The 26,030-nt window shown below is 44.1% G+C and overlaps 1 protein-coding gene across 7 annotated transcripts in view; it reads left to right on the forward strand.

The window, feature by feature from the left end:
• AATK (apoptosis associated tyrosine kinase) overlaps positions 1–26,030 on the forward strand; it is a 109,768-nt gene that overhangs the window by 52,497 nt on the left and 31,241 nt on the right. The window lies entirely within an intron of this gene.

Below are 26,030 nucleotides of genomic sequence, written 5' to 3' on the forward strand. Positions count from 1 at the left end.
GCTTTAATACAAGAGTATAGCGCTGGGTGACAGAGGAGGATAGGGGAATGTTTGTTTATCTGAATAAATACCGTATTTTTTGCTCTATAAGACTTGCTTTTTCCCTCCTAAAAAGTAAGAGGAAATGTGTGTGCGCCTTATGGAGCGAATGCAGGCTGCGCAGCTATCCCAGAAGCCAGAACAGCAAGAGGGATTGCTGCTTTCACTGCGCAGCGATTCCTCTTGCTGTTCTGGCTTCTGAGATTCAGAATATTTTTTTTCTTGTTTTCCTCGTCCAAAAACTAGGTGCGTCTTGTGGTCTGCTGCGTCTTATAGAGCGAAAAATGTGGTGAATAAACTTGTATACGGCTTAAATACTTACTTTCGGGGGGAAAGCTTTTAAGTAGCTTGCAAGTAAAGAGGCTATAAATAAAAATCAGCAAATAGTTTATAAAAATACTTTTGCTGTTTTCTGATTTTTTAAAAATATATTATACTAGCAAATTGCTTAGATTTTCTTTTAAAAAGTATTTGCTAAGCAGCTTACAAATATAATTGGAAATACCAGACAATAACAAATACTTCATAGAAAAATCTGTTGGTTGAAGACAACATAGTCAGCTACTGAACAGGATAACCTTCCTAAGTATCAGAAAGAGCCTCTGTAAACACATGGTTCCCTCCCCCAAAATATATAAAACTTAAACAACATCAAACTTATGGGATGGTATTCCAGAATGTTGAGTAGAAGTGTGACATGACAAATCCTGCTACCCCTCGTATTCCAGTCACAAGTGTTAGGTTCTAGTTATCCTTTGCCAATTCCGCATCTCAATACCTTACAAATTCTGGGTGCTTCCCCCCCCCTCTAAATTTAGTGCTTGAAGCCTTTCATGTGACAGGTATGACCAGGCTGAATCTGCCAGTGGTGGTCCATTTTCCCTGCTGGCATGATCCAGTGCTGGATGGGAGTTTATTTCAGTCTGTAACAGCAACATCTTACTTTGGCTTACTTTGGGATTCAGTGATGGTTATTCTGTTGATGTGGTGAATCCCAGTGCATTTGGAGTGCAGTCTCACTTTCTGACCAGTTTGATTCTTACATCTGATCTTCTCAAGGGTTGTTGATTCTCTTTTTGTGGGGTGTGTAAACAAACGGAAATGACTTCAGAGGTTGGATATCATGTGATAATCAATTCTTTCAGAACTGAAGTTAAAACCGGGATCTCATTTTTCAGAAATTCTAAGTAGCTGGTATGACACCAACCCAGTAACATTGGGGGATAGGCAATTTGAGTCTCTAATGGTACCGAACCCAGTTTTCTGCTTTGCCCAAGTCCCACTTCATTGGCTAGCAGATCTTCATTCTGAAGTGCAGAAGGACAGTTATCAAAGGACTCTTGATCGTGATGTGATCGTGTGATATACATAATTGTGAATTGTCATTGGCTTTATAACTGCTAGGGTTCCATCCATAGATGGGGCTGTGCTACCACCACCCCCCGGCTCTGTCTGTAGAAAGCTCACTATGGGATACCAAAGCCATATTCATAGAAAGATGTGAAATAGCTGCTCAAATGTAGGATATAAATACGCAAGATATAAATGTCCACCTACTGCTCAGAAATAGTTTTGGAGAGGACTTATACTCAATGGGATAGAATCTGAATGAGCTTTTTCCTGTGCACCCCCCCTTCTAACCACCTGGTGTGGCAACCTTATACTTAAATCCTTTTTCTTTTTATCAGTTGTGTATTATTATTTTTTATATAAAATACTAATAAAAAAGTGTGTGTGTGTGTGTATAAAGTCCCCAAAATTATATCCCCTATATACATATATGAGATACAATTTTGGGGACTTTACTGAAGGAAGTGGATGGGACCATCTCTAGTTAGCTGTAAAATGCCTCTTGGGTATAAGGTAACATTCATTTGGTGGAGCATCCTTAGCAGAGATGGCACCTACTCTCTGAAGTTTTAGTCTCTAGATCAAAACGATTTTATTTGCCCAGGCTTTTAATGAACAGCGATGTTGACTTTAGAGTTGCCCTGAAATTTTATTGTCTTCATTGTTTATGCTGTGTTTCTACTGTCTTATTAATTTTATGGATTTTTGTAGTTTGTATTTTATTGGAGTTCTTACTGATATTGATTGTGGCTTTTTGTTTGTTTGAGTCATTGGAAACTCCCTTGTAAATTACTTCACTGTTAAAAGAGGATATATAAATATTTTAAATAATTTTTTGTGGAGGGTGAGGAAATTAACAGGGATATAATACATTCTTAGAGTCACATAATTTTCCTGTACAGTTAGTTTTCACCATATAAACAGAAAACAACCATAAAACGCTATCAGATTGTGTTAGGAAATTACTGAGCTAAAGAATGGGTCTTTTTTTAAAAAACAAACCACACACAGTATAAAAGTTAACCTCTTGTAGGTATCTTCTTTAGACTCATTGGTTATGGAAAGTGGAAGAATGTGTGTGTGTGTGTGAGAGAGAGAGAGAGAGAGAGAGAGAGAGAAAGAGAGAGAGAGAGAGAGAGAGAGAGAATAGGTAGAGTCTCAGCTGCCAATCAGTATGAACAAATGAAAGATCCAATCTCTCTCTTTTTCCCCCTGGCCGCCTTTGTTCCCTTCATTTGAACAGAGTGGTTGCCTTCTGAGGTGTAAAATTACTATTCTGGGAAATGCACACAAATTTTGGCTCTTCGCCTCCATAGGAATTAAGATATTTATGTGGCTGTGTTTGTTTTAGAGAGAGAACATGTACGGGTCTGAACATCTGCCTGGAAATGTCACCCTGGTGCTGGATTTCTGAGCTTTGATGCCAGTATGCCAAGCAGTGGTTTTAGTTTCTTACATTGAAGTTGTCTTGGAGAGCTGTAGAAAATAAGGGTTGAGGCATCTGAAACTTGTGATTTTGGATATGAATCCGCTAGGCTGGGGAAGTCGAAAGCAGTCCAATATCATACCATTGAACCAGGGGTCCCCAAACTGTGGTTAACCAGGCCAATGGTGGTTGGCAAGCTTCACTCTAGTGGTCTGCCATGAGTTTGTGAAGAACAGTAGGCACAATGGCTGATCCATCTTCCTTGGAACTTGGTGGTCTGCCCAGAAGATGAACAGGATGGACTGGAAGTTTGGAAACCACTGCACTCGATGACTTAGTTGCGTGACTATTGTAAATGGGGTGTAGATGGTGGGGTTTACTGCAAAGACTGACTTGGGGTCAAGGAACTCTTGCTGATGATTCTTGAAAGCATCCACCAACCAATAGAGGCTGCCCAGGAAGACTCCCTGAGTGAGTGCTTGAGGGCCCTGCTCCTTCCTGCCACTTACCATCTGGTCTGGGGTGGGGCCTGGGGCCTCATAAGGACTGCGTGCGGCTTGCGGCCTGCTGCCCAGGAAGACTCCCTGAGTGAGTGCTTGAGGGCCCTGCTCCTTCCTGCCACTTACCATCTGGCCTGGGGCGGGGCCTGGGGCCTCATAAGGACTGCGTGCGGCTTGCGGCCTGCTGCCCAGGAAGACTCCCTGAGTGAGTGCTTGAGGGCCCTGCTCCTTCCTGCCACTTACCATCTGGCCCAGGGCGGGGCCTGACAGGCCTCACCAGGACAGTTGTTACTGCCGGAGAGGCACAGAGTGTTTTTAAAATGTGTTTTTTGTTTGTTTGTTTTTTAATTCTTTGGATTTTTTGTATGTGCGGGGTGGGGGTGGGATGGATGTTGGTTGGGCTTGGGGAATTATTATTTTTTTATTTTATTTTGATGTTTTTGTAATTTTTACATTTTTCGTTTGTATTGTTTTATTGGTTTTGGTTGTTTGTTTAAGGTGTTATTTTGTTTTTAGGGGGAGGGTTCAGGGCTGCCGGGGAGTGGGCCCCAGCCCATAAAATGGCTGGGGCATGTTCCACAGGGCGGGATGCACTGGGACAACCGATCTCAGTGATCACGGGTAGGAGGAGGAGTTACGCTAAGACCAGACCCTATCATTACAGAGGAGGCAGGTTTAGTCGTTGTCTGAGGACTATCCCTGCCTCCGGGTCTGGTCCTGACCGGATGGATACTAGAATCAGCAAGGGATACCCACATGACCTGAAGGTGCTGCTGTGCAATGCCAGGTCAATGATTCATAAGACCACTGCCATCCATGACTTGATCATGGATGGAGGATTTGACCTGGCATGTATAACAGAGACCTGGTTGGATGAAGCAGATGGGCCTGTCCTTGCCGCTGCTTGTCCACCAGGTTTCTCTTACGCACAGCAACCCAGGTCATGTGGGTGGGGAGGGGGGGTTGCAGTGATTTTTAGGAAGTCATTAGTTTGCACCAGGCGTCCTGTTGGGAAGACCCAGTTTTCTGAGTGCATGTTCTGGAAGTTGGGCAATAGGGGCAGTACAGGATTCCTTTTGGTGTACCGACCTCCCCGCTGCACCAAGGATTCCCTGCCCGAGCTGCTTCAGGTCGTGGCGGATGTTCTCCTGGAGACACCTAGCTTGGTCGTCCTAGGGGATTTTAACATCCATGCCGACACGACCTTACAAGGGGCCGCTCGGGACTTCGTGGAAAGCATGGCCTCCATGGGGCTGTCCCTGAATAAGTCTGGCCCAACCCATAGCCGTGGACATGCCTTGGACCTGGTGTTTACCTCTATGGATGTTGGTGATCTGACACTAAGTAAAAGCGAAACGAAAGAAGTGCCATGGTCAGATCACTTCCTGGTGCAACTGGACTTCTCTGCGACCCATCCCCTCTGCAGGGAGGTGGGACCAATTCGGATGGTCCGCCCCCGCCACTTAATGGATCCAAATGGTTTCCAGAGAGTGGTAGGGGATGCTTTATCCCATGTTGATGGCCTTTCAGCTGATTCCCTGGTGGCCCGCTGGAATGTGGAGTTAACCAGGGCTATTGACTGTTTGGCTCCGAAGCGCCCTCTCCGGTTGCATGGAGCCCGGACAGCCCCGTGGTTTTCCACGGATCTGAGGGCAATGAAACAATCGTTGAGACGGCTAGAGCGCCGGTGGCGGAGAACTCATTCCGAATCTGACCGGACACAGGTTAGAGCTCAACGTCGAGCCTACCAAGTGGCGATAGCGACGGCGAAGAAGAATTTCTTCACCGCCTCTATTGCATCTGCAGAAAACAGCAGCAGGAGACTTTTTCAGGTGGTTCACAATTTAGCGGAACCACCTGCAACATCGGGGCCCAGTACGGGCCACATGTTCTCCTGCAATGATTTTGCAAAGTTTTTTGCAGATAAAATCGCTCAGATTCGGGAAGAAGTAGACTCCACCGTGGGAGCAGGGCCGGGGCGGGAGAGTGCTAGAGTTCTGTCTAGTCAAGTTGAGTGGGATCAATTCCAATCTGTTACCTCCGAGGATGTGGACAGGCTGCTTGGACGAGTGAAACCAACCACCTGTCTCCTGGATCCTTGCCCATCCTGGCTTATAAAAGCTAGCCGGGAAGGACTGGGCAATGGGCTTCGTGGGGTGGTGAATGCTTCCCTCCGTGAGGGAGCCTTCCCAGACCCGCTGAAAGAGGCGGTTATTAAACCGCTTCTTAAAAAACCATCTTTAGATGCGGCCACGATGGCCAACTATCGCCCAGTCTCAAATCTTCCATTCCTGGGCAAGGTGATTGAGCGAGCGGTTGCCGAACAACTCCAGGCACGCCTGGAAGAAGCGGACCATTTGGATCCCTTCCAGTCGGGATTCAGGCCTCATCATGGGACTGAAACTGCCTTGGTCGCACTGGTTGATGATCTCCGGCGGGCTAGGGACAAAGGTGAGAGCTGTTTCCTAGTTCTGCTGGATCTCTCAGCGGCGTTTGATACCATCGACCATAGCATCCTTCTGGACTGTCTTGAGGGGCTGGGAGCTGGGGGCACTGTTATACAGTGGTTCCGCTCCTTCCTCCTGGGCCGTGTTCAGAAAGTGGTGGTGGGGGATGAGTGTTCAGACCCCTGGGCTCTCACTTGTGGGGTGCCTCAGGGTTCTGTCCTCTCCCCCATGCTTTTCAACATTTACATGCAGCCGCTGGGAGAGATCATCAGGAGGTTTGGGCTGGGTGTTCATCAGTATGCGGATGATACCCAGCTCTACCTCTCTTTTAAATCAGAACCAGTGAAGGCGGTGAAGGTCCTGTGTGAGTGTCTGGAGGCGGTTGGAGGATGGATGGCGGCTAACAGATTGAGGTTGAATCCTGACAAGACAGAAGTACTGTTTTTGGGGGACAGGAGGCGGGCAGGTGTGGAGGATTCCCTGGTCCTGAATGGGGTAACTGTGCCCCTGAAGGACCAGGTGCGCAGCCTGGGAGTCATTTTGGACTCACAGCTGTCCATGGAGGCACAGGTCAAATCCGTGTCCAGGGCAGCTGTTTACCAGCTCCATCTGGTACGTAGGCTGAGACCCTATCTGCCTGCGGACTGTCTCGCCAGAGTGGTACATGCTCTGGTTATCTCCCGCTTGGACTACTGCAATGCACTCTACGTGGGGCTACCTTTGAAGGTGACTCGGAAACTACAACTAATCCAGAATGCGGCAGCTAGACTGGTGACTGGGAGCGGCCACCGAGACCATATAACACCAGTCTTGAAAGACTTGCATTGGCTCCCAGTACGTTTCCGAGCACAATTCAAAGTGTTGGTGCTGACCTTTAAAGCCCTAAATGGCCTCGGTCCAGTATACCTGAAGGAGCGTCTCCACCCCCATCATTCTGCCCGGACGCTGAGGTCCAGCACCGAGGGCCTTCTGGCGGTTCCCTCATTGCGAGAAGCAAAGCTACAGGGAACCAGGCAGAGGGCCTTCTCGGTAGTGGCGCCCACCCTGTGGAACGCCCTTCCAGCAGATGTCAAAGTGATAAATAACTACCTGACATTCAAGAGACATCTTAAGGCAGCCCTGTTCAGGGAAGTTTTTAACATGTGATATTTTATTGTATTTTTGGTTTTTATGGAAGCCGCCCAGAGTGGCTGGGGAGGCCCAGCCAGATGGGCGGGGTATAAATAATAAATTATTATTATTATTATTATTATTATTATTATTATTATTATTATTATTATTAGAGGCACTTGCTTCCTCTGAATTCCTGTAAAGCTAGAGACACCTTTCTGGGGAATGCATAAAATATCCTTCTATTTTATTTTTATTTTTACAAAACCATCATTTCCCTTAATCATTATTAAGTTAGCTTCCCACAAAGAAAATATTACTTTACACATTATGACACCTCCAATATTTTAAGGGGCATGGAGCAGGCCAGCAAAAATTAGGGAGTGGATATTGCTGGTGTATACATCTACTTACTATTCTTGAGGTCCTCTTATATGAGGGTGCTGCACCCTGACCATCCAGCCTTAACCAGATTCCAGATCAAATGGAGGCTTCTAAATGCTTTGGGTCACCCTTCCATCAGGCCTTTCTGCTCAGTTTGAGGAGGTTGGAGTGGAGGGGCACATGCAGGAATATTGGGGGCAAGGGCAGGCATGCATGCCCACAACATCCTAATATTTCCTGCTCCAACGTAATAATCATCTGAAGTCTTGAAAAGGATGGCAGAACTTAAAAGCCCAAGCAGATTGTGAAGAGCTGCAAAAAGATTTTGCCTTGATGGAGCAACTCACTGGTAAATAGGATTCAGCTGCATTCATGCCAGCATCTGGCTGGTCAGTTTTGGATGCAGATGCTGGGCTAGATGAATCTTTGGGCTGATCCAGTAGGGTTATTCTTTCCTGGTTATATTAAAGGCTCACAGCCTCCTTCGTCTCTAAATGTCACAATCTTGCTGTCAACTTGATATTACATAAGCCCATTTCACGTATCTCTTGGAAAACCATAGCCACCGATTTACTGTGAGTGCAGCAATCTGGTCTGTTTTGCTCCTCACCATTATTGCACAGGGAAAATTTATTGCAGTCTGTCAAATAGTATTATGTCTAAACTGCGAGTCATGGTTGGGTTCAGTCCTGACAACCCACAATCTGTAGTCAAGGTTTGTTCTTGATTATGTTACTGACCGTGGTTTGTTTTGAGCAGTTGTTTCCCCCATGCATTTCCTTAGCTTCAGGATTTGGGTGCTGTAGTAGTGAGGTACTACATTTAACTGATTTTGTATATGTATTTGCACTCCCAAAAACATTTGCTACACAGTATAAACAGGAAATATTTAGCATATTGCCCTGCTATAACTTGAAGTGCTAAAGATGTCCACATATTAAACATGAAAAGATGTAGATCAGGCTTCCTCAACCTCGGCTCTCCAGATGTTTTTGGCCTAAAATTCCCATGATCCCTAGCTAGCAGGACTAGTGGTCAGGGATGATGGGAATTGTAGTCTCAAAACATCTGGAGGGCCGAGGTTGAGGAAGGCTGATGTAGATTATAACACTGTTTTGTCCTTACTCTGTTTCCCATACTTAGGTATCTGGGAAACTATTGTGTGGGCTTCATATTTGTAGACAAATTGGAAAGAGTTAAAAGGAGAAGAGCAAATATGATTTTAAAAACCAGAGCATTTAAGTATTCGGATACATATCTGTGCATGTTTGTTTAGGAGTCAGACCCAGTATGTTCTAGGGAGCTTTATCTATCCAGCCTTAGTCTCTGTAGGTTTGGAGTACCATCTTGCCATTACAGAATGAATGTTGTGGTCCTGCATATATAAGGGGGCTAGGATTGACTACTATTAAACAAAGTGTTCCTATATTTCAAAAAATTATTTATTTTGGCTGTCAGATAACATTTGCAATAGATTAAGTCCTACAGTCACAGGGTTGGTGACATCTGAGTCCTTTTCCATTCTCTGGCTCTATGTCAAAATCTCCTAATGCTCATTTTTTAAAATATTCACCAAACAGAAATAAACATGATACTGGTTTAGGCACGATTAACCCTTTAATTCACTGGGTAGAAGACTTCAAATGTGTTTCTAGGAATGTAATCAAGGAAAATCATCAATATTAATTAGGAGCATGGTTCCCTCTGGCTCTAGGCAAGCCAGCTTGTATTTTTGCAGGAATGCGTATCCTGGAATGCCTATGGGGCATACAACACTGTGCGGTACTGAGGAATATTGATTATGTTTAAACATTTGAGTAACGAGGGATCTTTGGAGTCACAGTAGTACTGTACAAACTAAAATTTGCCTAAGGCTAATGGAATTAAAAAGCCTATTCTATGCATGTTGAATTGAGAGAACTGATATATGAAACGAGAGTTGTTTCATATATGCGTTGTTGTTGTTGTTGTTGTTGTTGTTGTTGTTGTTCACATTCACTGTGTTTTGGATATCCTCTCAAATGTACTGTACAGTGCATACGTTGTTGTTGTTGTTTGTTGTTGTTGTTGTTGTAGTAGTAGAAGTAGTATCATTTTGTTCCCCTATTTTTACTCTGAATTCCAAGGATTGTTAACAGTTTAAGCAAGTTGACTTAAATAAAAACCAAGCTAGACGTGGTGGCAGCTGCCAGTAATGCCATCGACAATTCCCTTCTGTATTGTGTCATAGAATTTACCTGACATTGTGACATCACAGCATTTTGCATCCCCCCTCCCTGGTGACATGGAGTAGGCCTGGGGGAATGTCAGAAACCCTTGGTGCAAGATAATGTTTTGCCAGATGTTACTGATGGGGAAGTGGAAGTGATCGCAGTAGCTATATGTACACCATCATGCCTAGTGTGCCTCTTGTGGTCTCTTTGCGCAGGCAAAATGGCCCCCTGTGTGATGAGCTCCAGCAGTCCCTAAGGATACATTCCTATGGCGAATGTAACATGCAGCCTGGGCCTCCTGTTGCTTCCAGCTTCAGATTCCCAGCAGCAAATGGCTTCTGACGGTCTACACTTCTGAATAATAATGTGTCTGCTGTATTTTTTTTTTGTCTCAGAGGTGATTCTAGGTTTCATGACAATAATATGGAGTGGAGCAAAGGAGGAAACTTGAGACCTGTGTTGAATGTCTCTTGAACAGAACAACCCCAAGCTTCTGCCATTTGGTTACTCTGGCCTTCTGCTGCTATACAGCTTTTTGTTTTCTGAGCATATACAGTGGTACCTCGGGTTAAGAACTTAATTCGTTCTGGAGGTCCGTTCTTAACCTGAAACTGCTCTTAACCTGAGGTACCACTTTAGCTAATGGGGCCTCCTGCTGCCGTTGCGCTGCTGGAGCACGATTTCTGTTCTCATCCTGAAGCAAAGTTCTTAACCCAAGGTACTATTTCTGGGTTAGCGGATTCTGTAACCTGAAGCGTCTGTAACCTGAAGTGTCTGTAACCCGAGGTACCACTGTATTGGAAAGGCCAATCTGTGCAAGGAACGAGGGAGGCAGAGAGCAACAGTCCCCATTGCCTGCACTCTTAACCAAGCTTTCAGCCTTTGTCTCTACATATGTATACAGTGGTACCTCAGGTTAAGAACTTAATTCGTTTTGGAGGTCCGTTCTTAACCTGAAACTGTTCTTAACCTGAGGTATCACTTTAGCTAATGGGGCCTCCTGCTGTGCACTGCGCCGCCACTGCACGATTTCTGTTCTCATCCTGAAGCAAAGTTCTTAACCCAAGGTACTGTTTCTGGGTTAGCGGAGTCTGTAACCTGAAGCGTCTGTAACCCGAGGTACCACTGTATGTCGCCTGCCTCTCGTGCTGGAAGGAGGAGGCCTTTTCTTCCATGCACAGCACAGCAATGTTCTGTAGATGCTTTGGAACATGCAGGAGGCACAGCTGCGCTTAACACTGGGCCGTGGAATTACAGCTCTGCCGTGCTCCTCTTATTCTTCCTGTAGCCTTCTGAAGCTGAAGTGGCTGTTGAGGCACCATGAGAGGAGCAGGCACCCTTTGCATGAAGGCTCACCCGTTCTCAATTCTCTCGTTGATCTTATGGCATCCCTCACATTATACAAATGAGAACTTAGCTTGTTAGCAATAATTGACAGAGTTCTGGCTTATGCTATATCCTCACCTTCCAGTACTAATACTGTTCACTGTTGTTTTGAAGTTCACCTTTCTCGCTTTGCTCATTGCCAGTTGAAGAGATGGGGGTTTTGTGTGCGGGTGCATGCGCTTCTAATGTAGAAAAGCAGCATTATTGTTGGATTTCATGAAATAAAGGATTAATACTTAAGAAAGAGAAAAAACAACATTTTTTTTCCATTTGGAATATGAGGGGTGGAATGTTTTTAATTGGCTCAGCTGGGCAGCTTCTCTTCATATTCCTTACAACAAGGTTTTTTCCTTGCTATGTCCACTGCTGAGGACTTAGCCAGAAGATGAAAGGATATTTCTTATTTTAAATTAATCTTTATTGGTTTAAAACCAATACTTATACGCACAACAAAAGCTTGAAAAAGGAAAAGAAAGAGAGACAAAAGAAGCACGATACATCTCTTACAAACAATACAATAGAGCATATTTTATCTCTTCTTAGAGTGAAGCTTTAGCCAAATCTTTCTGCTGCTTTTGCGGTAGGCAGCGCTCTCTCTCTGCTATTTATTTATTTAAAAGCATTTATAAACCACTTACAATTTTAAAGTCTCTAAGCAGTGATGTGAGTGGAGAGTCTTGAGCTACGTGGCTAAGAACAATTATTATTATTAATAATAATAATAATAATAATAATAATAATAATAATAATAATGTCCATTGCTTACATGGAGGATGGGCATTCTACCTACAGTATCTATATTTGTAATAGTTCCCTGTAAAGGGATTCCACAGCCCCCTTTCCTAAGCTATGTAGTCCAGGCTATATATACCTGGCTTTGTTTGTTTTTTTAAACCCTTAAAAATCTGTGCCCAGACAATCCAAATTCTCTGCCAAGAAAAGCTGAATTCTGTAACATGTATAAATTATATGAAATAAGCAGGATTTCTTTTATTTTACATAATTCATTGTTCAGCGTTGACTGTTTTGCATAATCTGTCCTTGTTCTGCTAGCTTTGGGGAGGAGAAGAAGCTAATATAGACAGCATGAATTATGAACTTTATACCTCGGGTCCAACTAGACAAGACACAGGAGATCTGTGAATGGCCCTTCTTCTGGTTTTTCTCTTTTCTTCTTCAAAGTGGCAAAGAGGTCGCACAGACTAGATTAAGAGACCATGATTCTGGAGAAGGGAGATATCCCTGTGCTCCTATTTGCCCCTTGCTGAAAACACATGGGCACATGTTTGTTTTCCTGAGGAAGGCAAAGAGCCCTGCTGACCTAATTTTGGGGCACTGCTGCTTTGGTGGAGCGGGGTGGTGGTGGAAGGGGGGGAGAGGCAAGCCAGGCTGTGCTCTTCCACAAATCATCTGGTTTGGTCCCCAGTCTGCTTGAAGTCACATCTAACCTTGTCCATGGTGCTGATTTGATTGTTTTTAACAACCTCATCTTACCACACCATTGGGACCATGGAATTGTGCCCTGTCCCATAGTGTAGCTAGATATTTAGCCTTCCATAAACCATTTTCTCACACAGCAAATAAACCATGAACTCATAAGCTCCTTGAATCATATATTTAAACTTTTCCATTTGTTTAATTTATGGTATTGTTGGGTCTCATGGAGAGATGCCTTATACATTCCCTCCCTCCCACTCCCACCTTATCAACTTCTTTTCCTTCCTTCAATTTTTATAGTCATTGAACTAGAAATATACTTTAAAAAAATACAGGAAACTTCTTTTCCTTGTGCATTGGTTGGTAAAAAGGTAAAGGGTAAAGGGACCCCTGACCATTAGGTCCAGTCGTGACTGACTCTGGGGTTGCAGCGCTCATCTCGCTTTATTGGCCGAGGGAGCCGGCGTACAGCTTCCGGTTCATGTGGCCAGCATGACTAAGCCTCTTCTGGCGAACCAGAGCAGTGCACGGAAACGCCGCTTACCTTCCCGCTGGAGTGGTACCTATTTATCTACTTGCACTTGACGTGCTTTCGAACTGCTAGGTTGGCAGGAGCAGGGACCGAGCAACGGGAGCTCACCCCGTCATGGGGATTCTGATCGGCAAGTCCTAGGCTCTGTGGTTTAACCCACAGCGCCACCCGCGTCCCGCATTGGTTGGTAGAATGCCACAAACAACACTGTGTTGTGGAGTGTCCTTAAGAAACATGGTGCATGAGTTTAAAAGGAAATGTTGAGCAGAATGGTTGGTGGGCCCTTCACTCAAAATGTTCTCACTGTGACTCACTGTCATTTATATAAACTACATGTAATAATCCTGAGTTCTGCTGGATTGGCGCAGAAGAACCATGAGGCAAATGGATGCTTTTTGGCTGGCTGAAGAAGATTCATAGCTTTTACTAATGGACCACATTTGATAGGAAGGGCAACTCTGCACTGGGCTGTGAACTGTTTCTACTCTAGAGAAGCAGCTGATATTAGTTTCTTTCACTGATAGTACAGATGGCGCTAATTTGAAGAGCTTCTCTTGAGAGCAGTTCTGCAGTAATTTAAACTCCCAGTTTGCAAATCTTTATTCAGCTCTCTCTGTCTCTTGCATTTATTTCTGTTTGTTCTGGAAGCAAAGCTGCTGAGCTGGAGTAAGGGTGGACACACCATTTGTTATATGCCAGTGGATTTGCTTGACACTTCAGAGAAATGTAGTAATACACAGATTCCGAACCAAAAGAGTCCAAATTTTTACTTACAGCAAACTTTGCCCATTTTGCTTATATTATTCAGATGCATGATTCTTACTGCTGTGCTGGAATTTGTAAATTGGCAAAGATTGGTTGGGTCTTTGGCAAATAAAATGGTTAGTGGAAGAGGAGTTGGGCTGGAATACAGTGGTACCTCGGGTTACACACGCTTCAGGTTACATACGCTTCAGGTTACAGACTCCGCTAACCCAGAAATAGTGCTTCAGGTTAAGAACTTTGCTTCAGGATGAGAACAGAAATCGCTCCGGTGGCGCGGCAGCAGCAGGAGGCCCCATTAGCTAAAGTGGTGCTTCAGGTTAAGAACAGTTTCAGGTTAAGTGCAGACCTCCGGAACGAATTAAGTACTTAACCTGAGGCACTGTACAGGCCTATTGGTTCCGTTTCCTGATTACTGGAACCCTGACCAAAAGGGCCTTTTGGATCTCTTATTTGAGAGATCAGCCAGGTACCGTCTACATGTATGCTTCATCCTTTTCCTTTGTGGCTGTGAAGATCAGAAGCCTGCCTCTCTGTTTTTAACACCCGAGAGCTGGAATTTTCAAGAAGCCTGAATCCTTGCTGTAGTTCATAATTGACACTACATGGCAAAAATAATGAGCCTAGTACAGTAAATAACTTGTAGCTCTGCACTGAACATTATTTGCTTTTAAAGTTTGTTGTAATGCTGGCAGCTGCTCTTAGGTGGCCAAATAAAAAACATGTCTCCTTTGCAGAGATTTGAGTCAACTGAACTTAAATGCTTCCGTCAGTATTTCTAAGGGAAAGCAAATATCATGGTTTCTTGTGTGGGTGGCAGTCTGGTCATATAGTCTGTCATGCAGCAGCTCTGCTTGAGGTAGTGGCAGCACAGAAATCCGGCTGAAATTAACTGTCAGAAATTATTAACATGTGAAATGGCATTGACTGTTAGGAAAACTTGGTGGGTGGGTTTGTACATTTCAAACTTTTAAATACTAGCAAAGCTTGTTTTCCTCCCCCCTCCCTTTTTTGGTATAAATTAGCTTTGGTTTATGTGGAGGCTCAGATTCAAACCTAGAGCTAAGCTTGCGCAATTGCAAACCCATTTTATTTATATTTATTTATTTACTTAATAAATGTATATCCCACTTTTTCCTCTGAGAAGCTCAAGGCAGCACAGATGGTTCTTTCCTTCCCATTTTATCCTCACAACAATATCTGTGGTGTAGGTTAGGTTGAGAGAGAGAGTGTGACTTGCCCAAAGTCATCCAGTGAGATGACTTAAGTCATTAAGTCTAGCTATGACGCCACACTGGGTATTAGACAAAGGGATTGCTGCAGTGCACTCTATGTAGGACTACCCTTGAGCAGGGTGGATAAAAATCAATGATTTTTAAAATGAATGAATGAATAAATAAATAAATAAATAAATAAAATCTGATTTATTTGATTTAAATCAGATTTTTAAAATAAAATGCTTTTGGAGGAAAAATCTTTCTAAAGATAGTTTTCTAATTAAATTACATTATAGTCCAAAGGCTATTCATCAGGAAATAAGGATTTGTTTTAAGTTTTTCGTGTGTGCTAAAACTCAGTTTAAGTTGTTTTTTTTAAAATCGTTTAACCACATCAGTTAACAAACATGGATACATGTGCTATAATGTTATTGTTTTAGTTAAATAAATTGTTTAAATTGTTATTATTTTTCTCCTTCCAATGAAGTACAGCAGAAAAGTTATCTGAATATAAACAACAATTTCATAATTACCTATCTATGTATTTCTAATAGTATAACCAAATCAGTAATTTTTGATATAACTGTAAAAACTACTCCGAAAATTTATTATTCCAAAAATGAAATGTTCATCTGGTTGTAAATATTAAGATTATACCAGCAAGAATGAGTCTTTCTGTAAAAAAAAAAATGATTTAAAATCAAGTCTTACTGACTAGTGATTTAAATTGATTTGATTTAAATCAAATCCACCCTGCCCTTGAGGTTTGTTTGGAAGTTGCAGGTAGTGCAACATGGGGCAGGATATTGCCACCATGTTAAGCGGCTACTGAAAGAATTGCACTGACTGCCAATTAGCTATTGGTGCTCTTTTTGGTGGATAAAGCCCTGTAGATACCTGAAAGATCATCTCACCCCTTAAATGCCCAATCAATGCTGCCATCTTATCAGGAGGTCTGTTCTTCACAAAAAGGATAGGAATCAGGGCCTTTTTGTGTTGTGGCACCTACCAGAGGTGGTTTTAGGGTAGTGTGACCAATACAGTCACACTGGGCACTATCCTGCAGGGGGCGCCAAAACAGTGCTATGGAACGGAGCACGAGAGGCGGGGGAACTGAATTTTAGCATCGCACAAGGCACTGCAGAAATTTGAGAGTCCAAATTCCATCGCTGCACCGGCCCTTTGTCTTTGCTGTCCTTTTGGCACCTACTGAGACATTCCCTTTTCAAAACAAAACTTTTTTTTAAAAAAAACCCCAAACCCCAAAAGATCTTGCCCAGGCTGCACCTGTACTGGAATTGTTTATAGAAGTTTTGATGGTTTTGACCTTTCATCGTTTGCCACCCTAGGGAAGGGCCGTAGTGTAAGTGATAGGGCATCTGCTTCAGCCCTTGATTCAATCCCTGGTATTTTCAGGTAGGACTCAGAGAGGCTTCCTGATACCCTGGAGAGCTGCTGCCAATCAGAGAATTCTGAGCTAAATAGACCATTGGTGTGACTCAATATAGTGAAACTTTCTGTGCTCTTCTGTTCCTATGCCCTGGGCTCCTTTGAGAGGAGGGGTGAGATATAAATTTAAATAATAATGATGAGGATACAGGGGACACTCGGGTTGTGAACATGATGCGAGCGGGATGCACATTTGCAACTCGCATCTGCACACGCACGGGTTGCGATCCAGAGCTTCTGCGCATGTGCAAAGTGCGATTTAGCACTTCTGCGCATGCGTGATTGCCGTAACCCGGAAGTAACCCGTTCCAGTACTTCCAGGTTTTGGCGATCCGCAAACCGAAAAGACGCAACCTGAAGCGGCTGTCTCCCGAGGTATGACTGTACTTGTAAATATTGTTAGGTAAATGCGTCAAGATTCTGAAGGTTGCAACAAACGCAGCCACGTCCAAACCAAAGCCATATATTTTCCTTTGTGCCGTTGGAGCTCCGCAGAATGATTTGTCGTTCCTGCTTTAAATGCACTAACAGGTAGGGGAATAGGAGCAGTTAAAGAGTTTAAGGGAGGCATTAAGCTGGAATAAATCATTGTGTGCCTGTGCCCTTCTCAAATGTGAGTGGACTAAAGCCTACTTTTTTTAAAAAAAAATCTTATTTGAAAAACATAGTTTATAGCCCTTGGCTATATAGCTCAAGAAACAAAACAAATGCCTGCAAATCTGAGAAAGGGTCAAAGGCTCTGAAATTTTGGACAGGAAACAATTGCTGCTTTAGTCCCCTTCTGCTAGGACTGCCTGCTGGTGGGCGATAAAGCAGCCTCTGTGTGCTGAGACGATTTCCCCAGCACTGACTGCTGAGTAGCATTTCGCTCTCATGGCCTTTTTTGCTCCCAGAGTTTGGCCCAGAACTCGCAGAAAGGATTACTGAGTATGTGCCTAGCTCCCTGCTGAACCAAATATCCCATTAATTGTCTGAAGGGGCTGAGCCAGTCCCTGCAACGAAACAAAAAGCCTTGGCTCTGGGGATGGCAGTATTAGCAGCTTGAAATCTGTTTGTCTGAGTCCAAGCATGTTAGTGTTTGCACCACAGACTACTGAACTAGTCTGAAAACAAATGCAGGGATATATGGCAGCTAAAGGTCAGTGTAAGGGTCTGTAATTGTAAGTCCTCGAGCTCACATTTTCTCTGCCTGGGGAACAGGAGAGATGCAGTCTCTAAAACCGAGGTATGCTGCCAACAGCCTTCTTTCCCCTCACTTAACCTTGAGGCAAAGGCAATTCAGGTACAGCAAACAAGGGCTACCAAAGTGTTAATTACTGCCAATGTAGTAATCTGCAACCAGTGTGTTCAGACCTGGCACAGCTGAGACTTGGCTGCTTGTGCATGATGGAGAATGAGCAAAACTGAGTAATACTTAAGGGGCAGGGCAGAACCATGCCACAGAGTCTACATGCTACAGATCGTGTGTGGGGAACCTTTGGCTCTCCAGATGTTTCTGAACTACAACTCCCATCAGCCCCAGCAAGCATGGCCAGGGATGATGGGTGTTGGAGTTCAACAACACCTGGAGGGCCAAAGTTCCCCACACCTGCTATAGGTAGAGAGCTGGAGGGGAGTTGTACATATACAGTGGTACCTCGGGTTACAGACGCTTCAGGTTACAGACTCCACTAACCCAGAAATAGTACCTCGGGTTAATAACGTTGCTTCAGGATGAGAACAGAAATTGTGTGGTGGCGGCGTGGCGGCAGGTCCCATTAGCTCAAGTGGTACCTCAAGTTAAGAACAGTTTCAGGTTAAGAACGGACCTCCAGAACGAATTAAGTTCTTAACCCAAGGTACAGTACCACTGTACCTGCTTCTCAGCTTAGCATAGCTTTTTTTTATCACCACCAGTAGGAGCAGAGAATTGTAGAACATGGAAACTTCTGCAGATGAAACCATCCAAACCCAATGTAATCTTGCACAGAAGAGGCAGAAGAGGGGATTCTCAGTGAGCCATTGGAGACTGATCCTTAGCTGCCTTGGTGTTGAAGATGAGAACCTGCCCCTAAGCTGTTTCCTCGAGTCTCTCACACTGCAGTGATTTCATCAAAGTCACTTTTGAGCTCCCTAGAAATTCTGTGCATAGTAACTTCTGTGTCGTAAGTGATGGTGGTGGTTATTACTAATTTCCCCCTCAATTCAGTGAAACTTTTTAATGTAAACTAATGGGGTCATGATGATGATGATAATTTATAATAATTTATTTATACCCTGCCCATCTGGCTGGGCTTCCCCAGCCACTCTGGGCGGCTCCCAACAGAACACTAAAACCAGAAAAAAACTTCAAACATTAAAAACTTCCCTAAACAGGGCTGCCTTCAGATGTCTTCTAAAAGTCAGATAGTAGTTGATTTCCTTGACATCTGGGGGGAGGGCGTTCCACAGGGTGGGCGCCACTACCGAGAAGGCCTTCTGCCTGGTTCCCTGTAACCTCACATCTCACAGTGAGGGAACCGCCAGAAGGCCCTTGGCACTGGACCTCAGTGTCCAGGCTGAACGATGGGGGTAGAGACACTCCTTCAGATATACTGGGCTGAGTATACTAGCATATATGTAAAAAGATTGCTTGACTTCATCATCAAAATATGCCAATTTTGCACATGTCAGTTCCCCTTCCAGTTTTCATTGTTACCAGGTGGATGAATTCTATCATATAAAATCCAGAACTGGCTGATAAGATTTATAGTCTATAACATCTGGAGGGCACCAGGTTTGTGAAAGCTGTCTAAGATCATGTCAGATTACTTAAAAGAACACAGCTGATGTATTAACTAAAGCTAAAAAAGGGGGGGAACTTCTGATGAATTTGCACTAATATGAACCACTCTTCTGTTTGGGAGTTGATGTTCTTTGATGCTTACTGGAGAGGTGGAAGCAAAGTAAAACGGTCTCTCCCCGAAAGCATGAAGCTGATCATCAGTGGGAGTCCATTGGTTCTTCTTGGGATGGGCAACTGTAGCACCTCCTCTGTTCTATGTTCCCTGTGGCCACAACAGCATTCAGAAAGTTCCATGACAAAGGGAATTTAATTACCATTTCAGCACCAGTACAGCAATTTCCATTAGTGGAAACAGAGGCAATTTTCCAGCAAGAATACCCTGTGGTGCTGTTCCTGTGGCACTGGTGGTATTTAATCATGTAGACGGAACGCGAGGAAGCCGCAGTAAGATGCAAGCAGGAAATAATTTGTCTGCTTTCTTTCTAAGCTGAATACATTCAGACTGTTTCATTCCCTTGGCTGAAGAGAATATTGGATGCTGAAGTCCACAGGCTACTTTAGAGTCACCTTCTTCTGGAATTTCGCTTGGGTGCCTATATCCATTCAGACCTCACTGGTTTCATCTTGTTTGCCAACATGTAATTGGTGCTGGGAAGGCAAGCAAATTGATGCAGTGTGACATGCTATTTTTCAAGGTTTTCGTCTTGTTTCTCCCTGGTTCCATCCTCTTCTAAACATGATTTGAAATGGATTTGAGGTTATACTGTGTTATTTTCATGGTGCCCCTGTACACCTTGATGCAGGCTGTCTTTCCTCTACTTATATAAAGTTCTTAGCCATCTTATTGGACCCAGTGGAACTGGTCCATGATGTCTTCTTTGTCATGGGTGGTTTGATGGCTGCTGCTTGGGCAATCAGCACATTTTGCAAAGAGCCTTGAAGATTGCAATGCCTTAGTTCCTTAACTGAATTTTAGTATTATCTTCAAGTGTTCCTATATTCCTTCCAGATTCTACCATGACCATTTTTGGCCATACTGTGTTATTTTTAGCTGGGCCCTCATCTCTCCTTTCTACCTGGAGCTTCATAGTTAGGCTGCAAGTCTCATTTCATTTGTCCTTGCCCAACTTGCAAAACTATTAGGTGTGCTCTGGGAAAGCCCACCTCCCACTTCCCTGCCTATGTTGGAAGGAGGAGAATAGGATCCCGTTGAAAGCGGGAAAGCCATTTCTCTGTTCCCTTGATGCTTTTATGGAACTCAAATTGGCAGCATCACTCTGAGTGGTTGCCTCCTCCATCCTTGCCCTCCTGCTTCCTCTAGCTCTAAACACTTCATTTGTTGTGAGAGGTTCTGGAAGAACAGAGTAGCGATAGCCCAGCTGCAGCTTCTAAGGCAGGGGATCTGTGAAGGGAAGCAGCCGAATCAATGGCTCACAAAAGCAGACTCACAGCTGAGCAATAAAAGCCGTGGGCTGCTCTCGCTGCAGATGCCCCATAAACCTGGGGCATGAAGGCTCTTTTTGTTAGGGATCTGTACTATTCTCATTGCTGGCAGCCCTGGAGGAAGGGACAGGTCCCTTCTCCTTGCTCCAGGGAGAATATTGCCCAGCAATTTAATTGAGGCAGTATTTTACTATCAAAAAGACATGCCAGAGAGAGAGGTAAGATTCGAGCTTTCTGAGCGGAGGCTGGTTCAAAGTGCAGATAAAATAAATAAAAACGTGCAGGTGTTGTTTTATTTGTTGAACGGGATCCAGAAACTTACTCACATGGAACTTGTTTCTGTTTTGGAGAGGACTGTATTTCTCCCGGTACCCAAACATCAATATATTGTCGTTAGGGAAAACTGATTATTTTTCCTCCTTATGGGACCATTGCCCTTTGGCATGCTGTACCAAATGTGGCAGCATGCTCTATCCTTCCCCTGATCTCATGTTGTTATAAGGGCTTTAGACAACCACATCACATGTGTTCTTTTAGTGCATGTGGGTGGGGGATCATTTGAACCCTCTTTTGTGACCCTAATTACAATATGCAGATTATACCTATGCAATAGACCACTGAGAGGATGCTCTTCTGTAAACAATGCATGGGAAGCACAAAAATGGGATACAGGTATCATTTGTGCCTCTCTTCCTTGCTCCTTCCAGTGACATGTCCCAAGCTGCCCCTGCTCTCACTCCTTGCAGTGACTTTTCAGATTTCTTTTGTAACTTTAGGTGAGCTTGCTACCCGAAGGGGTTTTACTTTGAATAGCCAGTTGGGTTCACATGGCAAGTCTCCATTTTCCTCAGGGATTCCTCCCGCTTTGCACATCCAGAGTAGGCATCATGCAGCTTTTAAGAAAGGAGGGAGCCTCTCATCCAGGTTTTTGTTTTGTTCATAAATATCCCTCCCAAGAGCATACCGGTCATCTAATATATCAGGCAAACTCGGCCCACCAGATGTTTTGGAACTACAACTCCCATGATCCCTAGCTAACAGAACCAGTGGTCAGGGATGATGGGAATTGTAGTCCCAAAACATCTGTAGGGCTGAGTTTGCCTATGCCTGTAATATATAACGGAGATTTGATAGAAGATTATGGAAATAATAAGAGCAGTACTGAAATGGTACGTTAAATGTTTCTATTGAAAGTTTGGAGTTTTGTATTTTTTATGTTTATTATAATAAACTCTCTAATTATACATTTTTTAAAAAAAGATTTGAGTGAGAGCAGAAATTAAGTCATTTTTTTCTCTCCCTCTCCATGTCTGCACATTTGCACATATGCACATGTGCATTTGCACACACACACACACACACACACACACACACACACACACACACCATGATGCCTTCTAAACCATTCAGAGTGAATTTAATGTTTCATCATTGCCTTTGAACCAAGGCTTGCAGGGATATTCTGTATGTATCGTAGGGGTCATGGATCAAATTCATAACTAACTTTCATCAGCCAATGTAAGGAGAAATTGGAGTCTTTTAAACCTATGGTGCTATAATTTTCTAATGAAGTCTATAGCCAAGTCAAGTCTACTCTGTCATTGTTATCCTACCTTATCCCAGAGTCAGTTTGCCACATTATCTTTGCATCTTCTATTTTATTTTTTATCATCTATCTATCTATCTATCTATCTATCTATCTATCTATCTATCTCACAATTTCCAAAACCACATTCACATTAAAATAAAATAAAAATCCCATTCATATATTTCTTTAAAATAAAACAATCATTTATGACTTCCCTTCTTGCCCTTCCCCTGGTTCCTTTAATTTTTTGCCAGGCCTCCTTATTTGGGACCTCACTCGCCCGCCATTACTGGGCTAACAAAATCCTAGCTGCTTTAGTAGCATACATAAATTGATTGCATCTACTTCTTGTTGCATTGTGACCTATTATTATTGTTGTTATTATTGCTATGCTTATTATTCCACTAACTATTCTAAAAAGTAACTCCCATTTGAGATCCTCAAGAGACAGAGTTCAGGAGGGGCAGTAATGGAGAAGTGACTGGTTTATGTTCGCGTGGAAAGTGAAGGCAGTGAAGGGCATAAAATCTACCCTCTGATCTTTATTGTACCCACCTGTTCACTCTAACACTTTGTTGAGACGAGGATGCAGGGCACCCTCCTCCTTATTTGAATTGCATTCTCTAAGGTGACATATGGGTAGCTTATGTCTCTTTCCCCCCTCACCAAGAGGGCAAATATCTTAAAAAAAAAAAAAAAAATCAAAAATCCAAGCAGGGGATCTGTAACCATCTCCAGCTGTTATCTCAGGAAGAAAGAGAAGAATTTACAGTCAACAATAATCCACTGGGAACCTTTTCTGTACTGGTTTCATTGAATTAAATGAGACACTTCGGCAAGCACTCCTCCTTCCCATGTTTGTCTAGCGTGGTTTTTTTAAACAACAAAAAAAACCTGAAATTGCCTCTGAGGACTTAACCAGACCTCCGTTTGCCCCACTGCTTCCCTGGGGAAACTGGTAATCTTTAGTGCTGAATTGCAACAAACAGCAATCGTTTTTTCCGCAAATTGCTGTTGGTTCCAATTTCAGCTTTAAAAAATAATGCAGGAGCTTCATTGTTTGTTTATCTGTAGTTTGGCTCTAAGCCAGGCACAGGCAAACTCAGCCCTCCAGATGTTTTGGGACTACAACTCCCATCCTCCCTAGCTAACAGGACCAGTGGTCAGGGATGATGGGAGTTGTAGTCCCAAAACACCTGGAGGGCCGAGTTTGCCTATGCCTGCTCTAAGCACTGAAGGGAAGAGGTCAGGTCCTCCCCACTACCCAAGCTTAATGGGGACAGAGCTCAAGGAGATGCCTTAACAGTGCGGCACATGTAGAAAGACCTGCCACAGGTGGAAACAGTCAGGAGGAAAGACATGGATTGAGAACATGGATCGGATGCTGTAGGTCAGTAGAAAATCCAGGGGCTGCAGTTGAGGGGATTTCAGAAGCAAAAGCTGCCAGGGTGTTTGGGAGCCACCAGGGATTTCTGTGTTCTAAATTCCACCCTTTCAGGCTCAGAAGAACCATTGTGTCGAGTGAGCACATCAAGAAGAAGGCTGGGGTCAGTGTGGGGGTGGTAGTCCATCAGGGCAAATGAAGAACAGCACCCATCTTTTCTAAGCCAGCCCCCACCTACCTGACCTCTTAGAACCAGTCCAGGAGGTGCCAATACCTGCCAGCTTCCTCCTCCTCAGTTTCAGGTGTGTTTGCATTACTGCCTCAGAGCACAGCGAGGTTGTTGGGTTCTTTTTCGCAGCCCCCCCCCCATCAGCTGTTGACATGGCACAGTCCCAGCACGGCCTCTGAATGAATAGCTCTAGCTCTGAGGGTAGGAGGCATGATCAAGTGGTTAGAGCAAAGTGGCTAATTATGAACTATATTCCATTTAGCGAATGGGATTCTGTGCTCAGTCCTGCCTATCAGAACAGCCACTAGAGTGGCTAAATGGCCTTAGTTATCCCTGCCTGCTTATTTGTGTCGTTAAAATTGCTTCTAGGATACACCCTTCTGAAATCTAGCCCTGCAAAGCACAATATGCTGTTTCAGGCATTTCTGGCTGCGCTCATTACTCCTCGCCACCCACCACCAGCATGCTTGCCTTTCGCGTTGTTGATTTAGTACTGACTCTTCCCCCTGAAAGAGCAGCTGCATGGCTTCAGAGCAGGGCTTTGTTCCTGCGAGAGATAAATTAGAGGCATCTCTTAGGGAGACTGAATTACCCCAGCGAACCACAGCTTGGAAATAAGGGGATGAAACACCTTGTCAGGTTCCCTCCTCTCTCCCTAGCTGGATGAGGAACGCCGTCCAGCCCCACACGTGATTCCAGATCCTAGGTGGGAAGTCCATCTGGAACAAGTGCTGAGAAAATCCCAGGCTCCTGGTTGCCTAGGCACCTAAAAATGTTCTGTTGGTGCCTAGGCAATTTGCAAAGGAAATTCAGTTCTCTGCAGCATTGCTCCCTCAAAACTCTTGTTCTGGTTCTCGGGAAATCCAAACATTTCCCCCGCAAACTGCCCCAGAACTACTACGGTAAATCACACAGCAGTTCGATTCCACCCCCACGCCTTGGCTCGGTGGTATTTCAAATGCCAGCAGACAGATGGATTACACTCTTGCCAGTTTTAGGCCTCGTGGAAACACAGGAGTCAACCGGAGGATATGGACCTCTCTCTTAGCTGGTAGAAGCAGGGCTGCATCCTTACAGAAAGCCAGGAATCCCACTGCTGGGGTTGAGGAGGCAGGCAAGGGATGCTTATTGCCATGGCGATGGTGTCATGACAAGTTATTTTGCTCCATTTCACAGCATGTGTGGGATTAGAACAGAGAGCGAGCATTTGTGACTATGCATGGCTGTGCAGCATCTATTGTTTAATGTGCCTACACACAGTTGTGTGCTCTCACTCACACACAATATCCTGTCCTATCCTTTCATCTTCAAGCATTTCCATGTTCCCATACACTCTCCTATGTACATGCTTTGTCTCATACGCGTGTGTGCTTCTTAACATACCATTGTAGCAACCAGTTAAATGCTCCCCCTGGGACTGTATTAGCTAGCTTAAATTGGCAAATTAGCTCTTTTGCATTACAAAGCATCTTGGGCTCCGTGATCTTGATGCCTTTAATATTTCTTTTGTTTATTGACTTCCCCTTTATGCTGTGAAATTAATTTTTATTGCTCTGATTGTCTCATTTCCCCTTTAATCTTCTGAACGCCAGCTGTCTTCATTATTTTAAAGGCGCTGCCGTACTGGCCTTCAGGATACAACAAGCATTCTCCCTCTTGCTCATTTTCCCCCTTCTGAAATGTGTGCAGTCTCCAGCATCCCTTTATGTTTCGGGAGGCAAGCCAGTTTTTACCTTAGGAGAGTGGATGATCAGAACCACCAGAAATCAGGCCTTCTTCAAAGCAGCTGGCTGCTAGCAGACAGTGGTCTGCCAACCAGGCACTGAGGGCTTATGCACACTTTCTGTAGTTCCACAGGGAAAACCACTCTTTAGTGCTCATTCGGAGCAAACAGCTGTTTGGGTTTTCTGCAGGTTGCTATTTGTTCCGATTAAGAGCTAAAGAGGGTTTTTCCTGAGAAAGGAGCGGGGCAAGAGGAAAACTGCTTGGACTTATCCTTTCTAGGCAAGGGACAAGCGGAAGTGTGGAGGAGCCCTACATATGATTTCCCCTCCGTGAATATCCACACTGTCTGAAACTGGCGATAGCTTCTCCCTGAGCATAATGGAAATGACTGTGCTTTTCACCAAACACTGTGTGTGCGCAGCAGGGTGCCATGGGTTCAAACTGAGAAGAACAGGAACCACGCTGCTTTCATACAGAGCAGTGAACTATGAACAACAGCGAGCAGCGTAGTGGCTGGAGTTTCAGACTAGGACCTGGAGGATACAAATCCCTAGTCGCCCCATTAACTGGGTGACTTTGGGCCAATAACTGTCTCTCAGCCTCACCTACTTCACAGGGTTGTCACAGGGATTGCTTGAGAGGGAG

This window comes from Podarcis muralis, chromosome 2 (assembly GCF_964188315.1).
Source record: "Podarcis muralis chromosome 2, rPodMur119.hap1.1, whole genome shotgun sequence".
Classification (NCBI taxonomy): Eukaryota; Metazoa; Chordata; class Lepidosauria; order Squamata; family Lacertidae; genus Podarcis; species Podarcis muralis.